General features: G+C 37.3%; 1 protein-coding gene across 1 annotated transcript in view; it reads right to left on the bottom strand.

The window, feature by feature from the left end:
• LOC135216129 (protein madd-4-like) overlaps positions 1 to 20138 on the bottom strand; it is an 832309-nt gene extending 812171 nt beyond the window's left edge. Inside the window, exon 1 of the mRNA XM_064251194.1 lies at positions 20047 to 20138. The gene's annotated coding sequence lies outside the window, so the exon portion shown is untranslated. The remainder of the gene's footprint in view (positions 1 to 20046) is intronic.
• Positions 20139 to 24916: the final 4778 nt, after the last annotated feature.

The following is a 24916-nucleotide window of genomic DNA, read 5'->3' as shown; positions in this document are numbered from 1 at the left end:
GGTTCTTGGTATATCCCGTTGCGTGCGAAGGAGGGGCAGCAGCCGCCCGCCCTCATTCCCTGTCGATCTTGGGCGCGCGGATGAGCCGTGAGACCCTTCGTCCTCCACAACTCATCTCGAATGACAACTTCTCCTTCCGGGAGGAGCTCTTCCCGCTCTATTGAGCCTTGTCTGTTTTTCTTATTGCTGCCGTTGTCTCCTTCTCCTTTTCTTTTTTATTCTTTTTCACTTTTCTATTTCATCTCCTGCTTCTTCTATTTTTTCTTGTTTTACTTATTTCTTTTTGCCTTCTTTTACTCTCTCCTCCTCCTCCTTCTTCTTCATCTTCTTCTTCTTCTTATTTACTATCAAACCCGCACAAAATCCTCAATATGCCGCCATACTATAAGAAGAGCCATAGAATCATTAATAATAAGCTCTGATAAATCAACTCCTGCGAACTTGACACAATATCAGCAATTACCCTTTCAAACAAATACATAAGCTAGCACAAAACTGAATACTCTAAATTCACTCCCTTCCGAAATCTCCAGGAAAAAATTCTCGTTGGAAGAGTCGGTTACATGCTCGACTGCCGATCTCAGTGTCCTGGTTCGATTCTTCGCTCTGCCAAATGCGAAATCAAGAGAAATTTATTTCTGGTGATATAAATTAATTTCTCTATGTGGTTCGGATCCCACAATAAGCTGTAGGTCTCGTTACTTAGTAACCAATTGGTTCCTATAGTAAATTCACATCAACCGTGCATTTGACGTCTAGGCCAGTCTCTTACGATGCTCCGGATTGACTATTGATAAGCCAATCACAGGGCTGGAAACTCAGTCTCTATCGAGAGTTGACATGGGCAGGATGTATCTTCCACCTCTGTATCCCTCAGGAGAGGTGGAACATAGATCCTACTCCTGTGAACAGCCATTCAGGCGCGTCGTAAGGGACTGCCCTAGACAATAAATGCACGGTAGATGTGAATTTACTACAGCCACGTATGAAGGTCTAATCCTTCGGGCCAGCCCTAAGAAAGCTGTTAACCAGCTCAGTGAAATTAAGTTCTCATCTCTTAAAATAACTGTTCTTAACTAAGTCGTAAGTACCAGAGGACCACCGGGGAAGATACAGCAATTAAACAAAACCAAGTCACATGGCTTTTCATAGTTTTGTTTTTGTTTGTTTGTATGGTGTTTTCACGTTGCATGGAACCAATGGTTATTCAGCAACGGGACCAACGCCTTTATGTGACTTCCGAACCACGTCGAGAGTGAACTTCTATCAACAGAAATACACATCTCTTACCCCTCAGTGGAATGCCCGAGAATCGACCTCGCGGCCACCGAGGTGGCACGCCAACACCATACCGACCACGCCACCGAGGAGCTGGTTTTTCATAGTAAATTAATAGTAGGAAGGTTGCACAAGTGTAACAATAGGAAAAAACCAGCGGGAAGAAAGAGAATATGGACAGAGGTACAGTAAAAGGAATGAAAGAGGTTGCAGCTGAAGTCAGAAGGGACGCGGAATGACCCTTAAGGAATGCCTACGGTGCACCGCATGAGGTGCACAGACGGAACTATCGCCGTCCCCCCCACCCCCCCTCCCCGCGCGAGGAACAGTGATCGTGACACGTTACATTTCCGTGATACCTAAGACTTCGTCAAGAAAAAGTAATTTCAAGAGTCGAGAAAACTTAATTTTACTGTAAAATCAGCCATACAGCTAACTTTTCTTTAAGATTTTCGAAGATAACGTATTTAGGAATATCAAGACTTGTGCTAGAGTATGTAGCTGTTTTAAAGTTAACATTTGATACTCCTCACAGCATATTTATAATTCTGTCCGAATTTTATACACTATATACATACATACATATACATAATATATATATATATATATATATATATATATATATATATATATGCTTAAAAAATCACAGTAGATGCACGTGACTTCATAAATAAGCGAATACCACGGGAAATGATAGTCAGGAATCCAAGCGCTTTCGTCTTTATTCAGACATCGTCAAGGAGCTCCTTGACGATGTCTGAATAAAGACGAAAGCGCTTGGATTCCTGGCTATCATTTCCCGTGGTATTCGCTTATATATATATATATATATATATATATATATATATATATATATATATATATATATATAACATATATAACATATCACTGTGGAGCCCACTGGAACTCCCCATTCAATTTTTAGGACAAATTCACTCATAACCTTTTTCATAATCATGATAACAAACAAACATACATACATATATACAAAGAAAATATCAAACCAAAAGCAAGCACTTGACATCGCGCCCTTGCCGTAAGCTATAATAATAATATGTTTTAGATAAAAAAGAATTTCGTCTTTCATCAGTATTAATAAGGATTTCGTCTTTCATCAGTATCAAAAAGGATTTCGTCTTACACCAATATCAAAAAGAAATTCGTCTTTCATCGTATCAAAAGGGTTTTTGTCTTTCATCATTATCATAAATGATTTCGTTGTGCACCAGTATCAAAACGGAATTCGTCTTTCATCAGTATCAAAAAAGATTTCGTCTTTCATCAGTACCAAAGAGCATTTCGTCTTGCACCAGTATCAAAAAGGATTTCGTCTTTCATAATCATCATAAAGGATTTCGTCTTGCACCAGTATCAAAAAGGAATTCGTCTTTCATCACTATCATGAAGGATTTCATTTTGCACCAGTATCAAAAGAAATCCGTCTTTCGTCAGAATCAAAAAGGATTTCGTCTTGCACCAGTATCAAAATCAACATTTAATTCTGGCATAGTGCCATTCCGCCTTTTATTAGAAATCGCTTGGTTAAAAACTCTCCCATCTTCGTGGACTCTTTCTTCGTTACATTGTCTCCTGTAAAGACTGAACTGGACAAATCCTCAGAGAGTTTTCATACCAGCAACAGCGCCAACAATATTAATGTTACTGTTTCCTATCCTCAAGACAAAGAAAGGAAAAAGGCAGTGTTCATACAAAGGCGCCTTCACTATCAAAATAAATGTAGTAGTTAGTCTAGCTGAGGACTTGGAATTAATGCTTACCAAGAGAAACGTCTCTCGCGTTTATTAAGAAAAAAAGAAATTAAATTAAGTTTTCTTATTTAAAATATGTGATGTTATCACATATTTTAAATATGTGATCATCACACACACAATAAAATTTATAATTCAAAACCTCAGTCTTGTAAGACCCTCCATCACTATAAAAAATAGAAACTTCTATGCGGATATGAACCTCATCTCAAAATACTTTTAGATAATAAGGAAAGCGACTCCTGCGGAAGCAATCCCTTCCAAGGACAAAGTTCCTTTCATTATATATATATATATATATATTATATATATATATATATATATATATATATATAATTTGGGATAAATTTGGGATAAATGATTACATGAAAACGCGTTCCACATAAATAAATTTCTGACTCACCACGGGACCGAACACCGGTCTTTCGAGTGAGAGTCCAGGGCATTGGCAATTCGGACGCAAAGATCATAAACGGAGTTGGAACTTGACTACTACATGCCGGACACCTGGTTGGGTCGACCCAACTACACATCTTGATAAAGTCAAATCAGCAAAAGTTGGGATACCACCACAAACCTTTTCTTCCAAACAAGAAGGACACTTCAACTGAAAATGCTCGGAGGCTACAGTCTTCAGCCCAGCAGTGGGAGGGATGGAGGGGGCTGGGGGCGGGGGGGATGGAGGGGGTGGGGGCGGGGGCAGACAACACCCTCATCCCATAAACTTGAAGGCAATTTTTAAATGACCCAACTTACAAGAAGGCATAAAACCAATGTAATCATTCTTTCCCGAGACTAAAATAGTTCAATCTTTGATAATCACTGACGAAAAGATGTGGCACAGAAAGAATAGAACAGAACATACAATTTAGGCCAAAGGCCAAGGGCTGGGACTTATAAGGTCATTCAGCTCTGAAACGGTAACTGACAGTAAGAAGGTTTGAAAGGAGTAACAGGAGGAAAACATAGCTGTTGAAAGTCAGAAGAGATTAATTACTGAACTGAGGTACCGTAATAGGAGTGAAAGAGGTTGCAGCCAATGGCCGAAGTGATACTGCAAAGGCCCTTAATTAATGCCTACAGTGCCCCTACATGAGGTGCACTGATGGTCATACCCCTTACGGGAAAAAGAGAAGTGGATGCATCTTTGCAGGGGCGCTTGGAAGCCCAATCCAACTTCTACAGTGATGTTAGCCGATTTAATGGCTCAATCATAAAATCATTATATCATTGCAAACTGATCGCTCACTAAGGACTCGACCCCGTAGCGGAGTAAACCGGGTAGTCAGTGCACCTCACTTGGTGCTCTGCGTGGGCATAACTAAAAGCTATTCGCAGCGTCCCTAAGGCCGTTAGCTGCACCCATTTTTTAACCTTGCTCTTTGCCTCCTTTCGCGCTTCCTTCCTTCAATCTTGCTGTCCAACCTCTCTAACTAACTATTACTTCTCTCCCATTTTCACATTTATATCTCCCTTACTTTCTGGATCTTTTTAACTTGCTGTCGAACCAATCTCGGGAGCTGAATGTAAAGTGTCCCAGCGTTTGGCTTGACTAGACTTAATTTTAAAAAATCATAAAATCACACCAAGGTATCTGATTGCAGACTTCCAGAGCAGTCCAGCTGCTGCATACAATAAGCAGAATATAGGACATACACTAGAACAACAGAGCGGCATAAGGTGAAGCAGCAACAAGATAATTGGTTATACGTATTTACCCGAATAATTTCCTATGTGATTTTCAGGAATAGAACTTGATTAGTTTTACTTTCTATTTCTTCTGTTTCTCTCTTTTTCACGTCTTTGGTTCATTCTTGACATGTTTTGAAAGGATTTTGTTACTTCAACTTTGCTTCAGAATATATTCTTCTCAAGAAAACTGACAAGTGAATAATATATTTATATACATATATATTATATATATATATATATATATATATATATATATATCATAAAATTTGTATATGTATATATATATACATACATACATACATACATATGTATATATATATATATATAATATATATATATATATATATATATATATATATAAAATACACTTGCCACCGTTTTCTTGAAAAGAATCTATCCTGAAGCAAAGTTGAAGTAACAAAATCGTGTCAAAGTATGTCAAGAATGAACACAAGATTTGAAGAGGAGGGAAACAGAAACTAAAACTAACCAAGTCCCATTCGTGAAAATCATATATATATATATATATATATATATATATATATATATATATATATATATATATATATATATATATATATATATATATATATATATATATATATATATATAATATATATATATATATATATATATATATATATATATATATATATAGTGCTTATTCGTGGTTGTTAGTTTATCAGTCATTGTTAATATATGACCTTTTCACAGTAGTACATACACACACACACACATATAATGTATGTATATATATATATATATATATATATATATATATATATATATATATATATATATATATATATATATATAGATATATATATATATTATATATATCTATAATCTATATATATATATATACATATATATACATATATATAATACATATATATATATATATATATATATATATATATATAGACATACATACATGTATATATATATATATATATATATATATACATGTATGTATGTCTATATATGTATAGTATATAGTATATATATATAGTATATGTATAGTATATATATAGATAGATATATATATATATAATATAATATAATATATATATATATATATATATATATATATTATATATATATATATATGTTATTATATATATATATATCATCTATATCTAAATAATTATATATATATATATATATATATATACACATTATATGTGTGTGTGTGTATGTACTACTGTGAAAAGGTCATATAAATTACAATGACTGATAAACTAACAACCACGAATAAGCACTATTCATATGATGATCACACTGGGAAGCAATAAAAAAAATAATGATAAAGACCTCAAATACAATAAATTACAACATATTGTATTTGAGGGTAACAGGGAGAAATTTTAAACGTTTATATCAAATCTGGATAGGTATTCCACACGCAGGTATTGTTTTGCCGTGTCCATAAAAAGCATTCCTGCGTTATTAACCACGACTTTATTCCAAATTAAATGGCCGGTGTGACATCCCAGGAACAAATTTACATGTGACGGGACCCAAATTGAATCAAAACAACTGGCATGGACGGTATGGTCCTACAACTTTTTGTCCGTAATTATTAGCAATTTATCAATTGTAATATCAACCCCTCCGCACGCCCTACCCCGCAACAACACCCCCCCCCCCCGCCCCGCGGGTCCCTCTCGCGTATAAACATCAAACCGAACACGAAGTTTACCTGCGGGGACGAAATTCTACGATGACTGGCACCGGGAATAATGCCAATAATTCAACGCAGTTCCTAGACGTCTTTTGCTACCTCAGCCATTCCTAACGACGCCATAACTCCCGTTTTATTTCGCCTGTAATAAGAGAGCTCTTCCCGTATACATCCAAAGATGGCTATGATTAATCCATACCCAACCCCCCTCCCCCAGGGCATGTGCGTCCTGCTTTGTACTTTACGAGAAACAATGATCAAACTTCGGACCGTCTTTTGTCTTTTCCTCGTCCGGCCTCTCCGTGAACAAGACATCCTGCGCCCCCTCATTTCCATGACATATTCCCTTTGGTTATTTATATATGCGCCTGTACATTTCGAAACGCTCATTTTCAGCCAGCAAGGCTTTGTCACGACAGACTTCTCGATCGTGACTGGAATAAAGGAATCTTTTACGACGCGCGTTGTGTGTCATCATTTTGATGTCAGTGGTACTGTCTACTGTACCAGGTACAAATGGTGCGTTTATCGCCTCTGTTTCGAAACACTTCACCTAAGGATGGCAAAAAGAAAGAAAAAAAAACAAACAAACAAACAAACAAACATCCCTAAGACGCATGCATTAGTAAAAAAAAACTACTGACGAATTACATAACATTATCATCAACAAAGCAAAGCTGTCACATTGAAGGCTCGGTTAATGTACTCAGAAAATACCGTCTGTTACTATTCATCAAGTAGAATGAAAGGGGTTACATCTATGGGCAGAGGGGACGCTGCAATGAACCTTAAGTAAATGCTTACAGCGCTAAGCATGAGGTGCACTGACGCCACTACCCCCCTTGGGGAACAAACGAATTCGGAACGTATTAATAGAATCTGCAATAGAAACTTCCAGCAGGGACGTAAGAAACATATTTGAAAATTTTTAGAAGTTTGTAAACTTTATCGATAAGGCCAAGATGAAAGATGAATCTGAAATCAATTTTAGAGAGGCTCAGCTTTCAGGACTCCGAGCCAAAACCACAATAACATCAACACAGACAGATTCAGAATTTTAAAAACACAAACATCCGCTTTACATCACGGCATTTACAGCCCAACTCCCAAAGGTTAGGGGTCTTAAAATCACCACAACACAAGCTTCAAAATCTATTGAGAAAAACAAAGAAATATTAAGCAGGACTTCTGTACCCACTGAACAATTACACATGCGTCATTGGTATAAAGGTCGCCGACGCCAAGTCTCCGAGGAATTTCAAAGTCGATTTCCGAGGGAATGCACTTTTCAGATGACCTTCAAAAGATAAGTTAAGATACCTTGAGCTAATGTCGGCCTGACTTCTCTCGAGATTACGCCTGATTTGATGTACCGACTTCTAGTGCTACTGTTTTACCAAAGGAATAATTACTGAAAGGCTAATAGTCATGCATTCTATCATGATTATATATATATATATATATATATATATATATATATATATACACATATATATATATATACATATATATGTATATATATATATATATATATTATATTATAAATATATATATATATATATTATATATATATATATATCACAGATACTATTCAAAACCAAACTAAAAAAAAAAAAAAAAAATTCCAAACGATTCTTATGCAACACATAAAAATAAAAGTTGCCAATTAATCACTTCGTTTTCTATAACTTATGATACTTAGTAGTCTAGGAGTTCATACTTCACTTGTCTTTTGTAATCAATCTCGTGAAAGTGCGGCTGCACACTTGCAAAAACAGGATTTCTATTTTCAGATTCCAGCTATACTTTCACCAAATTAAATGCTTTCATACCAATATTGCCTAAACCTTTTAACAGCGGCATATGGTGAAAGAGACCGATCATATTTGTTACTTGATGCTTTTGTTACATAATTTCTACACATCTTGAATATTTCACCCTTAGCAATAATGTAGGGGAGCTGAAGAAAATTGTACACGAAGAAACCTATTCTTCTTTATACCTATACTCTGTTTTTTTCCATCTGTCCATCCGCCTGTGGTGTTTCCGTATGGTAACACTGCGTCCCGGGCTTTAGATAGTTACGCTATGTGTAAGTTTTTGGTAAATAAAAGGATATCTGGGTGTACCTTTGCAACTGAAAAGTGTTTTAATAATTTACTGTATGCGAATTACACCGTTAATATTCGAAATAGGATATCATAATTGTTGATTGTAAGCTGAATGTAAATATCTAAAGCCCGGGACGCAGTGTTACCATATGTACATACCACAGGCGGATGGACAGATGGAAAAAAACGAGTATAGTCATTCAAATAGTGGAAACTTGTCTTCACAAAAATATTATGACTGCTTTATTCTTTAGTCGCCTGTAACTAGCCAACTATGCGTCTTAAGCTTTTTTTAATTGTTTCACATAAATCTCCATTTCAATCTTTCAAAACAAGCCTCCGAGGAGTTTCTAACAGATGCTGTATCTACGATATTAAAATAGGTCAGAGCTTTATATATATATATATATATATATATATATATATATATATATATATATATATATATATATATATATATATATATATATATTTAAGTTTGAAAAATACACCCCAGTTCTGGATTGTTATTAAAAAAGATATTTAAGCTATCGCCTGTAGTCACGAAGAAAACGTCACTTCAATCAAAAGCTTCTAATGAATACCTGATTCTCGGGGCCACCCAAAAAGAATAAAAATGAACGACGGCAGATTACGGAAACACATTTCAAAGAAGAGAGAACCTCTGTCAAGAACCAGACGCGATTTTAATAAGCGACAGCTACACCACTCTTCAAATCATGTTTAAATCTAGGAACAAGGTTGCCAAAATGAAATTCACTCTTTAAAGAACTAATAACTTGAACTTGCTAGCACCAGACAAAAGTGAAATAGTAAATCACTGTTGGAAAGCAAAAACCGAAATGGGATACAGAAAAAAGGATAGCTAGCAAAACGCACTTATCAGCAACATCAACATATTTGGGATAAATCCTTCATACACACGGTTCAGGCTAACATATCCCACAGGGGAGGTTGTCTAATTAGTTGTCTAATTAACCCATTTTTTGGTGCAGAAAACCGTGTAGAATATCAGCAAGATTATCAAATTTCCCTAATATTTTGAAAAACGTTAGCCTACAAGAGCAAGTCTTTTCTTGTCTTCTGAAATTCCTATGAACGAATTTTTTTGCACGAATATTAACTTATCAACAGTTTCTCCACCGATTCCCAGTCATGTCAAGAAAGGTCACCTCCATCGTCATGCACCTGACAACAAAAGTAATTTGTTTGTATGGTGTTTTTACGTTGCATGGAACCAGTGGTTATTCAGCAACGGAACCAACGGCTTTACGTGACTTCCGAACCACGTCGGGAGTGAACTTCTATCACCAGAAATACACATCTCTCACTCCTCAATGGAATGGCCGAGAATCGATCCCGCGACCACCGACGTGAGAGGCAAACACCAAACCAACCACGCCACTGAGGCGCTAACACGGGATGACGTCAAGTCCTACCTCGTGGTATCCTGGCCAACGTTTATCAGATACCCTTTTGGGAACTTTATACGCTTGGCATGTTACTGTGAACTTACTTATTACATTAGCATAAAACTATTATGGGTCATCCTATATTTCGTGTTTGCAATAACGACCTAATTACAATGTCATTCTCTCTCTCTCTCTCTCTCCTTGACGAATATAACTAAAACAATGGCATTTGTAAAATAAATACAAGTCGTATACGAAACTACTTCTACCGTTCTCTAGCCATCATAAAGGTTCATGTACATACACACGCACACACACATATATGTCTCAATAAGCTTACCTTTCCTCCGTAGGTAGAACAAGCCCTTGGGTTTTTCATTCCCATAGAAAGAATTACATTTCGAATTTATGCAGGCTGTGTTGATAACGACGAGGGATCAAAATAAAGATGTGCTTTAGACTATTAATAACGAAGTTAACGAGACCTCTGGTAATGGCGTGCCCTCTCCTGAACCTTCCAACACACGACCTGAATTTCTGCGGTCGAATCGAGGGGGGGCCAAACTAGTTCCTTAAAAGGACACGAAGTCATTGGCTATGCGCAGTGGATGGACGGTACTCCTAGGAATGTACTGGAGCTATCATTTTCATTAGGTAGTTTCGTCACAGTATTTGGGCAATTAGGAAAAACACTTCAAGCATTTTCTGCCTGATGCTTTTGTCATCTATTTGAATAAGCTCGCATTATGGTTATTTGATCAGATGTAAAACTGTAGAAAATTTCAACCCTTAGCCCCAAAAAGAATATATCATTGTATTCTTTTAGACTTGAACAACAGACATACACACACACACACACGCACGTGAGCACACACACCAATATGTACATAGATTATATATATACATACATACACACACACACACACATTATATATATATATATATATATATATATATATATATATATATATATTACTGATAAATCTTCTTAGGCACGAAGATATGGTAATTCAGTTGTATTTCTTAATAAACGCCCCAGGAAGAAGTCCATTGGAGGACGAAACTGTTGGGCATTTTCTGAGACATACCTTTTTCATTTTCCTTTGTGGAATACAACTGAATACCCACACACAGGTTTAATAATATTATATATAATATATATATATATTATATAATTATATTACTATATATATATATATATATATATATCAAATATTCATAATACGTCTAGTCAATACATGTCCATTACATTTTTTTTAAAACGACTACCAAAGCAAATACCCAGTGAATAACCTACTTGTATTTGTATACAGTCTCCAGTCCTAAACCTCGAATGCCCCTTTCCCATAATCCGGAGCTTCCGGTCGATATGAATGATTACGCTGAAAATGATTTGAGTCCTATATTGTCAGACGCGTCTATAATGCGTATCTGGAGGAGGCCTCAAGGATGCTGATGGACAGGAAAGTGGAGGAGGAGGAGGAGGAGGAGGAGGAGGAGGAGGAGGAGGAGGAGAGAGGAGGAGGAGGAAGAGAAGGAGGAGGAGGAGGAGAACAGTGACAGCAACAAATGAGATTTATACGGAGCATATATCGGAAAAGGAGACAGGGATGGATGGGCCAGACGCGAAAAGGAAAATTATGAATATCATAACGGAAACCTGAGGTATAAATCTAGGGCGTCCAATCGCTTTCCTTCATTTTCACATTCTGCGTTTCCGGCCTCATCATCATTCACTCTTATACATAAAACACTATCAAAGTTAAGCGTTAGAAGTCACAAGGATGGTCACACGGAACAGACCAACACCTACATATGTTTTGTTTTGCTTTTATGGTGGTTTTACGTTGCATGGAACCAGTGGTTATTCAACAACGGGACCAACGGCTTTACGTGACTTCCGAACCACGTCGGGAGTGATCTTCTATCACCAGAAATACATATCTCTCACCTCTCAGTGGAACGCCTGAAAATCGGCGGCTAACGAGGTGGCACGCCAACGCCATACCGACCACACTACTGAGGCGCTAACACCTATACCAATGTTAATACACCATACAGCGACCAATATGAATAAAAACAGGGCGTGATCCAATCTCCAGATTACTTGGGGCATGTACTAAAATCTACGGTCTAATAGAGCGTTGTTTCGCCAACAAAAATTAATATAAATACGCTATATTTTATTAGAAATAATTGTTCTGTACTGTTTAAAATGGACACTATTTTTATACATTTTTATTCTAATAAATAGATCATAAATATCCTACCCTAAAACTCCTGCATTTTTAACTTAACATGAAACGCCTTTATCAGACCTCCTGAGACTCCAACAATAACAACAACAACAACATAGGTGATTTGTAGGCTCACTCCCCGAGTAAGCGAGAAAAAAAAAAAAAAAAAAAAAAAAAAAAAACCAAAAAAAAAAAAAAAAAAAAAAAAAAAAAAAAAAACCTACTAAATGGAGAAAACCAAATCGCAAAAACAAAACGTACTAGATTAAGCTACTGATATCATTCTCACCAAACCTAACCAAAACCCAGTTACTGTGGTTACAGAACTAACTAATGAATATCAAAAATTTATTCACTACCTCCTCTGAGATTGGGACTCTTTAAGAGCAGAATCGAACGATCACATTTACCAAAATCATGAACTTTAAAAAAAGACACTCTGAAGATACGTTCTCTACTCAATATCTAAAATCCCAAGGAGAAGTAAATGAAGAGGTCCTCACTCCCTGGTAAGATTCGATTTGTTTGGTTGTTTGTTTGTATGGTGTTTTGACGTTGCATGGAACCAGTGGTTATTCAGCAACGGGACCAACGGCTTTACGTGACTTCCGAACCACGTCGAGAGTGAACTTCTGTCACCAGAAATACACATCTCTCACTCCACAGTGGAATGCGCAAGAATCGAACTCGCGGCCACCGAGATGGCACGCCAACACCATACTGACCGCGCCGCTGAGGCGCTAAGGTAAGATTCTAACTCGTGTAGGTTAGAGAGTGATGATATCATTAACATAATATGCTTGAAAAACGTTATACTTCCAAATAAAGATATAGGGCAGTTGGATGTTTCGAAAAACGCAGAATTCACTTCGTAAAAGTGCTCGAATATATTCTCCCCAAATAAGAATTACCTTTATGTCATTAATGCCCAGTGAAATTATATGGATAGAACTGAACTGACTACATAGACCTAGCTTTCAAATTAAGAAATGGTTTGACATTACTGTAGTGGCCTTGAAGTTTTACTAAACAAAAACAAATTGCCAACAAAACAAGTAATAAAATCTATATATCTGAACTTTACTGAGGGGTCCATAGTTTGTTTCTTTTTATGGTGTTTTTACTTTGCATGGAACCAGCGGTTATTCAGCAACGGGACCAACGGCTTTACCTGACTTCCGAACCACGTCCAGAGTGAACTTCTATCACCAGAAATACACATCTCTGACCCCTCAATGGAATGCCCGAGAATCGAACTCGCCACAAAGGGAATATTTATGCAACAGTTAACAGAAAGTCGACCAAACTTACATTTCTCTTGCAGCGCTGAGATTTTTGTAACGAACGACGCGGCGTCCTACGTGCTAGACAGTAAAGAGGAATCATGACTACCTCTCCTTTAATTGTTGTTGAGAAGTTAAGATGAACTGATGGCCATAGCAGCCTGTTGTTATCAGTGACTAAAATGCCGGCCTCTCAAGCAATACCAGCCTCACAGAATATTGAATATTACATGTATGCTTTATCGCAAAATCAAAATCAAATATATATAATATATATGTGTGTGTGTGTGTGTGTGTGTGTGTATAAATATTTTATTTTCATATATATATATGCATAAATAAAGGTATAAGCCACGAAGGAAAGTGAAACACTGGAGTAGCTCCAAGATCTTTCGACTCACGTCCTTTACTTAGCAGACCGACAGACATACATGAGAAACTGAGATGTTCAGTCGGTCTGCTAAGTAAAGGACGTGAGTCGAAAGATCTTGGAGCTACTCCAGTGTTTCACTTTCCTTCGGGGCTTATTATACCTTTATTTAGCATTTATCACGTTCCAAATTTTTGTTTTTCGTGATTCAGTTATATATATCTAGATATATATATATATATATATATATATATATATATATATATATATATATATATGTATGTATGTATATGTATGTATGTATAATATATAGATATAATTATTATATATATACGTGTATATATATATATATAATATATATATATATATATATATGTATAAGTCATATCACATTTCCGTGATTCATATACATATATGCGAGCTACAATGTCCTTTAATATCTAATTCGCTCTACCTCGGAATTAATATATTTCATATATGCTTAACCGAAGGGGGAATTTTTTCTCGATAATAGATTTGCCTGGACCAGGGCGCGAACCTATCGATCCTTTCAAACCCAGGAACGTCAGTGAAGCTTATCTACTACACCACCGCGAGAGGTGATATGAACTTATAGATTGGCTACGTGCTGTCAAAAGCACTACAAACACTACGGAGTCGAGGTGGGTTGATGTTGTCTCCAAACCACTAATTACCTGCGCGCAAAAGGTATATGAGGGTGAGAGGCGACATGAACTTTTAGCCTCTCGCGGTGGTGTAGTAGATAAAGCTTCACTGACGTTCCTGGGTATGAAAGGATCCATAGGTTCGCGCCCTGGTCCAGGCAAATCTATTATCGAGAAAAAATTCCCCTTCGGTTAAGCATATATGAAAAATATATTAATTCCGAGGTAGAGCGAATTAGATATTAAAGGACATTGTAGCTCGATATATGTAATATGAATCACGGAAATGTGATATGACTTATAGATTGGCTACGTGCTGTCAAAAGCACTACAAACACTACCGGAGTCGAGGTGGGTTGATGTTGTCTCCAAACCACTAATTACCTGCGCGCGAAAGGTATATGAGGGTGAGAGGCGACATGAACTTTTAGCCTCTCGCGGTGGTGTAGTAGATAAAGCTTCACTGACGTTCCTGGGTTTGAAAGGATCCATAGGTTCGCGCCCTGGTCCAGGCAAATCTATTATCGAGAAAAAAAATTCCCCTTCGGGTTTAAGCATATATGAAAAGGATATTAATTCCGAGGTAGAGCGAATTAGATATTAAAGGACATTGTAGCTCGATATATATATATATATGTATATATATATATTATAGAAAAATAAACAAGGCCAAGAATGAAGCTTTTAAAATGAATTATCTAAATGATATATTATCACGGCATTCCTTTCAGCAATTAGAATAACGCCGATAATCTAGTGCCGGCTGGATGGTTCCAGGGTGATAATGACCTACTACATAATATGTCAAACTGGGCAAAGACTTGTGTGGATAATGAGCCCCTGGCTAAGGCGAGGGTTTGCCGTTTTTAAAACTCAAGCAACTGGTCATTCTTTTACACTTGAAGTCTTTTATCAAGTCACAGATTACTGTGAAAATTATTCTCTTCCTTCTTTACTGTTCATTTAACTTGAATCTGTTCATTCGATGCATAATTAACACTTACTTTTGAATAGATTTTCATATATATACATATATATATATATAATATATATTATATATATATATATATATATATATATATATATATAAATAGCGTCCCATCGGCCCTTAGTTGCAACTCCTTTCATTCCTCCTACTGTACCTCCTTTCATATTCCTTTTCTTCCGTTTTTTCAATTTTCACCCTCATCTAGCAATTAATTATTTCAAAGTGAAACCGCGAGGTTTTTCTACTGCTACGTAATTATAATTTTTTTTTTACATTTCAGCACTGAATGACCTCACAGGTCCCGTTCTTGTCCTTTGGCCAAAATTTAATATTCCATTCAATCCAAGTTGGAATAGATTAGGCTTTGTGAATGTTTCATATATATATATATATATATATATATATATATATATATATATATGATATATATATATATATATTATTATATATATGAAATATTCACAAAGCCTGATCTATTCCAACTTGGATTGAATGGAATATTAAATTTTGGCCAAAGGACAAGAACCGGGACCTGTGAGGTCATTCAGTGCTGAAATGTAAAATAATAATAATTACGTAGCAGCAGAAAAACCTCGCGGTTTCACTTTGAAATAATTGCTAGATGAGGGTGAAAATTGAACGGAAGAAAGGAATATGAAAGGAGGTACAGTAGGAGGAATGAAAGGAGTTGCAACTAAGGGCCGATGGGACGCTGCGAAGAACCTCAAGCAATGTCCTACAGTGCTCCACGTGAGGTACCCTGACGGGATTACCGTCCTACGGGCCAATCTTTTCCCACCTGATCTGTTCATGGGAGTCCATTTTGCCGTCATAGTGAAATTTAATAAAAGCGTCAATTCCTCTGCACGCACTGCCGTATTCCTCAGATACGGGACATTCCTCAACCTGGCCACGAAGGGAAAACTCTCATTAATCACAAGGATAATGAAATGCGAACAGCATTACTGTCGGTGCCAACCCTACGCATTGTTGCACACGCTTTGTACCAGTCTGCCTACGTGCCCTTGTGCAGGTACCAGAGTCTACCAGCCCAGGAGACAACGAGGCTGTGACGTCTTTAGAAAGTCCACCGTGCTGTGATGTCACGTGCACGTTTATATACAAATGGGCTCCTTCCTTCATCTTGACCTTCCGAGTGAGTCCAGAAACTAATGGGACCTGGGCTGGAGAGGTTCCTTTGGGAGGAGGGCAGAAGCTTATCTCGAGGACGAACGGGAGAAACAAAATGAACGCAATGAAGCTGAATGCACACAACATACACCGAAGAGGTGGGAATTGACAGGAAATTCATTTCAGAAATAAAATAACAAAAAACCTCTCAATGTCCCAGTGCATGGAAAATCCATGAAAACTAGCCCTCTGTCTGCCTGTTCGCCAATCTCTCTCTCTCTCTCTCTCTTCTCTCTCTCTCTCTCTCTCTCTCTCTCTCTCTCTGCCAGTTTCAACATCCCTGGAAACTAAGTAATGTGCTCTACCAGTTTAAAAAATAAATAAATAGAATAAAATAAAGGTCCATGAGAAGAAACAGGAAATTATAGACAAATCAGTCTAACGTCGGTCCTTTTAAGATTTTTGAGTCCATAATAGCAGATCAAATTGTGGATCACATTGATAGAAACAACCTGTTAAACAGTCAACACGGCTTTGGACGAAAAAGATTCTACCTATCAAACCTCTTGGAGTTTTTCCATAACAAGCTTGGTATTTACGATAATAGTGGAGCAATAGATATACTCTACTTACATTTCCAAAAGGCATTTGGCAAAGTTCCAAACACGACTCTCATGACAAAATTTAGAGCTTTAGAATTGTAGGAGAAACAGCAGACTGGATCGAAGACTGGTTAACTAATAGAAAACAGAGTTGTAATAAACGATGAAGAATCAGAAAGGGCAGATGTGAAAAGCGGAGTTCTTCAGGGTTCTGTCCGCTCTTGTTTTTTTATTTATATTAATGACACTGATGTAGCATTAACTAGCAGGATAGCTGAATTTGCAGACGCACCACAGTGGAAAGTTTAAGAAATGATCTAAAGAAAATAGGAGTGGCCAAAAAGATGACAAATGCCTTTGAACTTGAATAAGTGTAAAGTGTTACAAATAGGAACAACATAGGTACAAACAACACTCATCCCAACTACATGCCGCTTGGAAATGACATAAATCGTGTAGAACAAGAAAAGGACCTTCGATTCATTATTACCAAGGGCTTAAAATCCACAAAACAGTGCATAAAAACTGAAAAGAATGCACAGAAATCCCTCTTTATGGGGTCCATAAAGACGCAGTTCAAATACAGAAACAAAGAAACAGTGCAGCAGCTCAACACATCGATAAATAGACCCAAACTTGAATATGCAGTACAGTTTTGGTCACCAACACAAAGAAAGGACATAAATAGATTAGAAGGGGAACAAGCAAGAGCCACAAAGTTAATTCCATCCATCAGGCAAACAGGTTACCAAAGACGACTAGAGAGCCTAAACATGTATGGCTTAGAAACACGACGATTGCGAGGACAACAAATAGAAAAATTCAAAATACTGAAAGGAGACAGTAACCTATTACGTTAAACGAAAACCAGACCAGACAATAATGGATGGAATCTACAACTGAAGAGATACAACACATCATCCCATTGTGGGAACTTCTTTACATACAAGATATGTGACACATGCAATAAACTGCCACCAGAAGTTGTAAACAGCAACAGTGTGTTAGTTTAAAAGAGAGCTAGACAAAATCATTAGGACACTGTGAATGAACAGCAAAATCTGCTCCGAGAGAGAGAAGTGAGCACACGATGTCTCCTCTTAGGATGGACTAACAAGTCTTTGAGACATCCTAATCCTTGGAACTCCTTGTAACTCTCTCTCTCTCTCACTCTCTCCTTCCCTCTGCCCCTACTTCTCAGTCAGGACCCATGGGCCAATGAAGATCAGACGAGAGAGCGAATGAGGAGGCTTCCGTCCCCTGATCAAAGGAGCGACTGATTAACGACACCTTCAGGTACAGCGGCAGCAGCAACTTCAGGATGAAGGCCCCAAGCTCGCGCCCCTGGCAAGGTCTAGTTTGGGAGCTTTATGGCAAATTCAATCGACAAGCTGAGAGAGAGAGAGAGAGAGAGAGAGAGAGAGAGAGAGAGAGAGAGAGAGAGAGAGAGAGAGAGAGAGAGAGAGAGAGAGAGAGAGAGAATTTGCAATTTAATGATATGCGTGTCATACAAATTATATACATTATTTATATATATATATATAGATATATATATATTATATATATATTACTATATTATAGATATATATTATATGTATATTATATGTTTCATAGTTTGTATATATATAATTACACAAATTAATATACACATAAATATATATACATATATACATATATAACGTCTCCAATAAATTCATTTTAAATAAATCTTTAAAAATTCATTTAGCACTGCTGACATTAATATATTAGCAAGGCAACCCACACACAAACATATATGGATGAGAGGGATTTTGTAGATGCAGGGCTACAGGGAGCAAAAAAAAAAAAATTTTTGTTGAGAGAGAGAGAGAGAGAGAGAGACATGAAATGCAACCATTCAAATGGGCCGGAAAGCAATCCTCACAATAAACAGCAGACAGAATAAATAGGAGCCTAATATACTTATCTGGTTCCCCTCTTTAGGCCGAAGGCCAAGCGCTGGAACCTATGAGATCATTCAGCGCTGAAACGGTAACTGACAGTGAAGAGGCTTGAACGGTGTAACAGGAGGAAAACCTCGCATTAGCACTATCCATCAACAGGGTGGAAATTATGATGCAAGAAAGAGAATATGAACGGAGGTACAGTAAATTGAACGTATCTCAAATAGCCTTGTGCTTACTCACCTATATCTATGTACAAAAACGCGTTGGATACATATTACCTATACACTCATATCTACAATTGTCTAAAACAGTTTGAGTCATTAGTCTAGGTCTGACACCTCTTTAATCTATTCCAGTTACCTAAAGTCATAAATTCCCTTTACGTGAAAAACGATGCCTATCGTTCTTTGTCCTTATGATTGTTTAGGTTTATCACTTTCATACTCCTTAGTAACATCTCTGATGTCAAGTAATGTGAAGATTAAAGAACCCACAATAGGTTTGTTTTGTTTGCTTCTACGGTGTTTTGACGTTGCATGGAACCAGTGGTTATTCAGCAACAGGACCAACGGCTTTACGTGACTTCCGAACCACATCGAGAATGAACTTCTGTCACCAGAAACACACACCTCTCACACCTCAATGGAATGCCCAAGAATCGAACTCGCGGCCACCGAGGTCGCAGGCCAAGACCATACCGATCACGCCACTGAGGCGCTAGAATCCACAATAGGATCCTCATTACATAAAAATTTTATATCCCAGTGTAAGTAGATTCCGCTCTGTAACACACAATGGCAAATGAATAATCATAATTTGGCCGTAAATACTGATATAAAATTAAGAAAAAATCGGTACAAACACATTTCCCGAGATGGCTGAAGAATCTGTTTACTTACCTTAAGCTGTTTTTCAATTCGTGCATAATCTCTACAGTTGGGAATATAATGGCTGGATGGCGGATACGGTATTCGTTAAGTTTTCGTCCTAAAATGAAAAAAAAAGCAGTGAATACACTTGACGCAAAAATATCTCCTTCCTTATGAAATATGTCATTGAATTGAATTGAATATAGTATTTAGGCCAAAGGACAAGCACTGGGACCTATGAGGTCATTCAGCGCAGAAACGGAAATTGAGAGTATAAGTTTGAAAGGTGTAACAGGAGGAAAACCTTGCAGTTGCACTATAAATCAATTGTTAAGAGAGGGTGGAAAGTAAGATGGAAGAAAGAATATGAAGGAGGTACAGTAAAAGTAATGAAAGGTGTGACAACTAGAGGCCGAAGACACGCTGATTTGGAAATAGAGACTAAGTTGTTATGGCTGCCCTATATTTGGTGAAAAATTAAAATATTTTATGGATACAAAAAAAATTCATACAGAGGCAAACTATTAATAGTAAAGTAAATAAGAAAGTTATTCAACCGGGTTAAATCAGTGAAACTATAAATATGGTTAATGTGTATGATATTGGCTTGCCAGGCATAGTGGAGAATAGAATATGACTTCAAGAATGAAAAGCCACTAACATTGAAGTAATAACTACTTTATAATAACCCTCAAGAAATCCTCAAAATTAAATCTTAAATAAAATCCGAGTTCTTTTTTGTATATGCAGAGTAATGCCTTCATTTCTATTTATCTAGAAATAACATGTCCCGTATATTTTTAAAGAGGACTCATTGCTCTTGTTTCTCGATGTGATTTTACACTCAACCCATAGTTCTGTGAAATTGACGATGACTGGAATATTTCATGTGATCTCCACATTTTTGTTTTTCCTTCATAAAGACTAATTGCTACATAGCATTCGCAGTAGCATGATATAAAGAGTTCTGAATCTTAACTGAGTTACTTTTTGACATCTAATAGTTTCAGAGATTTGTGACAGCTTACCAAGGTTTGTGACATCATATATTCATGACACATTTCATAATATCTAGCAAGTTTTAGTTTTGTCTAATTATTAAAACATCAAACTCATTTCTACCAATGGCCTTGGCTACAAGTTAGGCTAGGCTAGGTTTGCCTGGAGCCGTGCATTTCACTCAGTGATTTACAGCACCCTAGGTCAGGTTAGGCGACGAGAAGACTGTGAGAAGGGGGAGCTGGAAATCCAACACCTAAGGAGATAAGTTTAGGGATAGGTACGTGTGGATGAAGCACTGTATTTATTTACCTAATTATCCTTTTCCCAACCTGTTAAACCACAAGCTTCCCATTGTGGCCCAATGTATTGGGTAGCAAAGCATTTCCAATTGAAAGTCAAATTTATTAAAAACGCCATTAAATGGTTTCAGAAATAACTACACTACACCTGATGCTGCATTACATGATTAAATGTAACATTTAATTGAATGGCTGGTGATATTTACCCGACCGTCGGGCAAACAAAAAGCACAGTTTCTTGTTCTCCCGACGGTCGGGTAAACAGTGCGCTGGAATTATTTTCCCGACCGTCGTCTAAACAGTACAATTGGGTTGTTATTCTAACGACCGTTGTGTAAACAGTGCGAATATTGCTTATTCTAACGACGGTCGTGGGAACTTCTTACTTTCCCGACTGTCGTTTGTGGACTGTTGTTAGCCTGTTCGTCATGGCATATTGTAAAAAGGCAACCGTCAAATTTTTTGTAGCTTTTTTAGGCTAAAAAATGGGCTATACTAGTATCTGTGCGCAAATTATTTCCAAAGCCTTTGTTATAAACTCATGGAACATCTAGGCCCCCTATGGCTAGGCACACTAACGTAAGGGGGAAGCCTCATATTTGTCTTGTTAAAAAATTATGGGCTTTAAAGGTAGGGTAGCCTCTCTTCTAGTTTGCTAACACAAGTTAGGATTTTTATATCTTTTTACCAAACAATGGCAGCATATTATTTTTATACTCGGTTATTTCAACACTTATTAAAGGCAGGGTAGCCTCTATCTAGTGTGATCACACAAGTTAGGATTTCTATATCTTAATACCAAACAATGGCAGCATATTTTTATATTTTGACGGTGCCATTAAATTGTTATTTAAACACTTAAATACTGGTCAGTTCGAAGCGTAAATATATTTGATAGCCTCGTTGAAAACTTCAAAAATCTGATGTATCAAATTTAAAGATGTTAGACCTACCACTGTTTAGTATTAAAGGGCCCCTGTATTCAATAGGCCTAATATGATAATATTTTAATGTGCAAGTCTAATGAAAGTGGTGCAGGTGCTGCGCCTTCAACTTGTGGTGGAATGATTCTAACCTATTGGTGGTGCGGTTACCAAATGTCACAGTCTTCTTTCGCCAAGCTGACACCCACATGTGCCAACATTCATGCCAGTTTTTTTTGAAGTACTCCCCAAACTGGGAAGTAGTCTTTTCAAGCAGCTGAGCGTATAATTCCTCATAGGTTTCTTCTGTTGAACAGTACGCTATCTTTTCAACTAGTTCTGTTATTTCATTTCTGTTCTTTCCTAAGATCTTGGTTGTTTCGCTTCTAAAAGTTTTAAACACATGAAATAGGCATAAATGAATCGCTGACTCTGGGAAGTACTTTCTAACCAAACCTATTTCCGTAAAGTCCTTGTCTACCAAGAACACTTGATTCTGACTCAGTATTTTTACACCAACCGATTTCTTCAACGATTCAAATCCTGCTGCAATCGTCTCCATGTTTTCATTTGCAACAAAGAAATGACCTACAGGAATGCTGCAACCGTAGCCATCCTCAACCATGAACGTGTAAAGCGGCATCTTTGTGTTATTAATTCGGTATGTCCCGTCAAGTAATAGAACTTCAGGAAACTTGACTAAGGCTTCTTTCATGAATGGAGTTGAATAAAAATGTTCGTAATCTTGCCATCGTGCACCTATTGGTAATTTCCAACATAACTTACCAAGGCTTCCTGTTCTAAAAATGTTATCAAGAGTTTCCATTAAAAGTGTCACATCAGTAGCGCCATTGCTATCTTCCATTCGGAATTTTTGTTAAAGGTTGTTAATGTCTACAGGTGTCAACATTTTTCCTCATACCTGGGCTAGCGTATCTCGAAAAACCTTTGGTGGTACAGACATCTTGAACATTAATCTTCCCACATCAACGTGTTCGTTTTCCAGGCGCCGCATTTGAGGGTACATTAGGAAGGTTGACCGGCTTGTTTCGTGGTTGTGGGTGAAATCAGCCTTGCTCACAACCATGCAGTCTTCTTTTCTATTCGCGGTCAGAAGGAAGCCGCTGGGGCAGTTCATCTTGAATGTTCTGAAGAAAAAAAAAATATCACTTTAACAGCTGTTACAAGATCAATGGGGAGCTGGCAGTATAATAGATGGCTCTGCGCAGGTAAGGGCTTTTAGCCTGGTACCCTCTTCGAGAGTCTTTGTCAACATGGCGCCGATCGAAGAATTTCTGCTAAGACAAACCGACTTTCCGAGTCCTATAAACGACGTAATACACATATAATTAAACAAATTTGACCAGTAATGGATGTAAAACGCATTATTCTTGCTTTCAAATGAAGTATTAATAACTTATAAGGTGGTTTTCGGTTGCTTTTATGTGGTTTTCTGTGGCTTTCGGTATTCTTACGTACCGATGAACTATTGGTCAATTAACACTGGAAAATCCATTTGTACAGTACTTCAATTTCATGAACTAGCCTAGTAAGTTAGGTCTAACCAACAACACGACCAATATTAATGGATATTAATAGGACCATATTAATAGGCCTAGTTTAAATGTTGAATGTACTGTGTGTACTGTCACTGTGTACACACATCAAAATGTACACGAACACTGCAGTGCATTGCATGCACAGTGCAGTGTTCGTACTGTAATCAACTGACTGAGTTGGTCTATTTTCTTGTCTATAAGGTTAAAAATAAGGACCGAAAATGTATAATAGGATGTCATAATACCTTTGGTTAGGTTTTTTACCCGTGCTCGTAGTGCTGTGCTCTCCGCCATGTTTGCACTGAACACTGGCACGGCTGTATCTCTGAACTCATTCTTGTAGTGGTTCTGAGGGTTAACTACAGTTTTGTTTGCCTTGCCGATTGTTCTGCAGTCACTATAACATACTTGGCACATGTTTGATGTTCTAGTTTTTCTTTTTCTCACGAATTCGTCATAATCTTTGAATTTTTGACCCACATAAAATACACGTCCATCACTTCTCGAATCCATTTTCATCATGGCGTCGGTTTCATACGACCTCGTTCCCAGATTTCTGATGACGTCACGGTCGGGAAAATAAGAAAATGGTTTGCTTGTTTGCCCGACCGTCGGGCAAATAATCACTTCCTAATTGAATTTATGCTGCCTTAATATTCGACCTAACCTTGTGTTGGCGAGGTACGGGGAACTCCTGCAATGCCAATTTCCTATTATGTATAAGGACATGAACAATGAAAACTCAAATACGCCATACCTACATTTTATATCTGATGGCCTATGAACCCATCAACCATCGCCCTACATCCAGGAACAATATTAGGTAGGCCTAGTATCATCAAAACTATCGTCAGTCTGGAAACACTTGTGGGGGTTAGGCTACTTTGATGTATGTATTTCCTTGTGTTTAATCGAGTCCACAGTTCAAACAATGAAGTCACATCCAAGGCGCCCTCAGCGCGTGCTCAAGTACCAAAATACACAGCCTTTCGACCTGTCGTACTGTCAACAGTCACTCTACTGTCATTGGAATGATTAATTGGTTATCCCTTACACGGTTACACCACAAACCCACGAGTACTGTCACTACTGGTGCCGCAAACGGTCATCACACGAC

This window comes from Macrobrachium nipponense, chromosome 6 (assembly GCF_015104395.2).
Source record: "Macrobrachium nipponense isolate FS-2020 chromosome 6, ASM1510439v2, whole genome shotgun sequence".
Classification (NCBI taxonomy): Eukaryota; Metazoa; Arthropoda; class Malacostraca; order Decapoda; family Palaemonidae; genus Macrobrachium; species Macrobrachium nipponense.
This window is presented reverse-complemented; position numbering and strand designations above follow the sequence as displayed.